Genomic DNA, 3919 nt, shown 5'->3' with positions numbered 1-3919 from the left:
CTGCCTATGCAGGGGGTCGGACTTGATGATCTATTGAGGTCCCTTCTGACCCTAACATCTATGAATCTATGAACCATTTCTACTTGTGCATGATAAAAGTACTAAATACCACTTTATATGCTTTCATAGAAACTAACTGTGTATCTTGTATAGTTCGTATACTCTAAAAAACATATTCAACCTCACTGACATTTTCTGTGCCTCCATTTCTCCACCTATGAAACATGGGTAAAAAACATTTAGCTTTCTCATGTTGTGAAATTAAAATTGCACACTTGCAAGACTTTCAGCAAATATCTCAACTGCTTTCAGCTTTAAAATATTTAATCAAATAAAAATAGCCAGATACTTAATTGTATTAACTATATACTTAAATATGAGATGAAAGGTTTATATTTTTAAATAATTAATATAAAAGTGTTTTGGGCTTGCTTCTGTTCCCATAGAAAAATAATTAATTAATACTATAAAGAACTCAACTATAAAGAAAGAGTTCTACACAATAGCTATCAAAGTCAAAAGACATCTTTTGTCAAATAAATCCTTCCATGGACTTCAGAGGTGGAAGGATTAGCCCCAGTCTGCTTGCCTGAAATAAATACTTATTAAGAAATTACCTTGTTTGTTCCACCTCCCTGTCTTTCAATTGTGAAAATCATAACGCCCACTATTCAGCAGGGGCCATGACTTGTGCTTGCTTTAAAGGAGGCAGCACTTAGGGCCCAGCAGCCATCTCTGTTAGGAGATTGATAGCACTTTAGGGATGACTTAGTATACAATGCTGCCCATCTCCACTGAATGCAAAACTCCAAGCAAACAAAATGTTCAGACATAAATTAATCACACAATTACATTAGTGCCCTCTGAACCAGCACACTGAGCTAGTCCTTTGCTGAACTGCTGTACTGAAAAGACCTTTGGATGGATTATCCTTAACCAAGAGCATTAGCCCAGAATACAAAATAGTGAAAAAACCCCACATATGCCCCTGCTCTAGTTAATATTATATTAGCACAAAGCTTTTGATGTTAATATACTATCTTATATGTCTAGACATAATGTAGTTTGAACTAAATATTGCTTCTTTCTGAAAAGAATATTTAAGGCCAAAACCTTAGCCCAGCCCCCTGAGCTGAGTAGCTGATTTAAGTGCTGGACAGTACAAATAGGGAGGACTCTATTCTACTCAAGATCAGTATAGCTTGGCAACTACCCTGCCACTGGTGCTTGCTCTGAGTGGGAGAAACAATACTCAGTAGTCTATGTAGCACAGCAGTGAACCCTCCATCCCTATACAAGGATTGATGCCTCTACCCAAAAGTGTAACTACCAATTTTAGCACCCTGGGCAGAGATGCTGTTGAGTGCTCAAGAACGGGGCTGGGTGGCTCTTCAGCCAAAGATCTATTGCTTTACCAGTAGCTGTGAGAAGGTTAACACTGGACTCTTCCCCTGTTTTTTGCAGCCCCAGGAAGAAGTACCAGCCATCTTGGCAGCTGTGACTCACAGCATTGCCTTGTTTCTGTACCCCCCTGCTTCTATTCCAGCAAAGAAAATTCAGCTTCCCTGCTTAAGATACACACCCCAATTTCAGACGGCTGATTTTTAGGAGAAAGCTGCAAGTGGTATGCTAGTAAATATGGTAGTAAGAGAACTGTTCAACTCTACCAACATGGCAGCAGATTTGGGCATGTGCAGTAATAGAACAGCCAGCTGGCAGGGAACTTAATTGGTGAAAATTGGTTCCACACTTTGCACATCTGAATTCTGCCCGAAGTCTCATTTTAAGGTTTCAAGTGCTGTTGTAGATTAGATTTGAGCTCTGCTCTGTAGAACAAAGAACAGGTCAGATCTCAAATGCTTGGTTGCTTATCTAAACCAAACTTGGACTGCACTGCAGATTGAATGTAATTCAGTCTCTACCTGGTAATTCAGTCTCTACCATGAGAGGAGATGCCCATGCCAAGAATTCTGTTTTACAAGAGACCTTTGTGACACCCTGATACATTCATTGCTGACAAGAAAAATAGCTGCTTCACTCCCACCAGTGTCTTATCATTTTAGGAATCACTGGGTTATGTGGCATGAGCCACAGAAGAGTATAAGACTGAACGAAATTCAAACACAGAAGCAGAAAGAAACTGGCACGGAGGACACAAAGCATAAAAGAACTACAAAGCAAGGAACTAACCCATCAGTCTAATTATTCCACTGCTTCCAGTTCCAACTCTATTAAACACTGATTTGCTATTGATCAGCAGCAAATTAATAGAAAAATTCACCATGGATATCAGCAGGCTTAATTCCCATGAAGCTAGTAAAGTTGGTCCCACTTATTCAGGTGGCAATTCTGGCCCTTTAAAGATTTTAAAACTGTCTTTGTGCTGCTTGGACCTTTGGAGCTTGCCAACTCTTGTTAACCTTGATAGGCAGGAAGGCAGGCAGGCAGAATTAAGTGGGCCTCATGACTTAGTGTTACAGAATATGACTGCTACACTTCCCTCCTGTGCAAAACCATGCAGAACAAATTAATGCCTACACACTGTAGCTCCACTAGAGACATGAGGATCCAAATATAACCAACTCTAGGCTATTTGCAAGGTTTGAAACCAAAATCCAAGACTTTCAGAACTAATATTACAGGTCTCACCTGAGCCAAAGAACTACAACTCAGATCCTAAAAGTTACCTGCAAACAATGAGTTAGGCATGAAAAGCCCCAAGTTCATTAGCTAGATGTAGAAGCAGCTTCTTATATGAACCCCCCAACAAAGGAGGGCAAAAGCCCACCTCACCTAGAGTAGGTTATAGAGCATACTGCTGCCACCTCCCAGCAGTTCTGCAAGACCAAGCAGTGTATGGAAGGTAGCACAGGGCAGCATTTGAATGGCAGTGAAGCATTGTTCAACCAAGGTCATAGTTGCATGGGTACTGAGAGCATTTATAGACACACTCTGGGAGATGGGGGAAAGGGGCACTTTAATTAGCACAGCTCCAAAAGCTAGGCTAATTAAAAGCACCTAGAGTGTCGTATGTATCAGTGTCTCCAAGCTGAAAAATAGCGGCGGGGTGCTTTAAACTAAAGCTCATCAAACAAGCTTTAAAGAGCTCTGCCACCATTTTTCAGTATGGGCACACTGACACATGTGACACCAGAGTCTGCTGGAGCATGGGAATTACCACACTTCAGCAGACTCAATTAATTGGGTCTGCTTTGATGCACTGTAATTACAGCGCATCGTAGCAGCCTCCCAGCATGTGTATAGGAGCCCAGAAAACTCAGATGGAGGGACAGTCCTTCATGCACTCCTCATTTCCAAAGGCCCAGTGGCCATGTTGCCATAAGCTGTGGAGGTGCAACCTGTGCTCTGCAGAGGTGATTCAGTGTCCAGAAAAAGCTTATGCTGCCTCAGGCAGCATTACACTCATAGGCAGGGCCAGATGACCACACATGTGCACAGGCGCACATTTGCTATGACACAAATAGAAACGGTGCATATTTGTGCTGCTACTTTATGCCCCAGGGCACACCTCTGCACACATGCTCTGGCGCATGCCAAATTGTGCCTGGTGGGGTAAGGGAGACTGGGGCCAGCACCTGCACTGGCTCCATCAGCTTTACCAGGGCCCCTGGGGCCTCTCAGGGCAGCAGTGGCGCCAATCCAGTCACACACAGTCAGGCTGGCAGCCAGAGCATGGCTCTGGATAGCCAGCCTCTGTTTCTGGTAACACACGCTGCTGCCGCATGCACCACGCTGCTTTTATTTGTTTGTTTTTGACACTGGTATCTTCCTGTGTAATCCTAGGGTACATTCTTAGAACAGATGATAGAAAGGGTTGCAGAGGCAGTATACAATACAAACAGCACAATCAAAAAAGGAGCCATTCTAAATGGTGAGAGGCCAGAAATAAACATTCAAG

The sequence above is a fragment of the Alligator sinensis genome, unplaced genomic scaffold (genome assembly GCF_000455745.1).
Source record: "Alligator sinensis unplaced genomic scaffold, ASM45574v1 scaffold1141_1, whole genome shotgun sequence".
Classification (NCBI taxonomy): domain Eukaryota; kingdom Metazoa; phylum Chordata; order Crocodylia; family Alligatoridae; genus Alligator; species Alligator sinensis.
Note: the sequence above shows the minus strand (reverse complement) of the source record.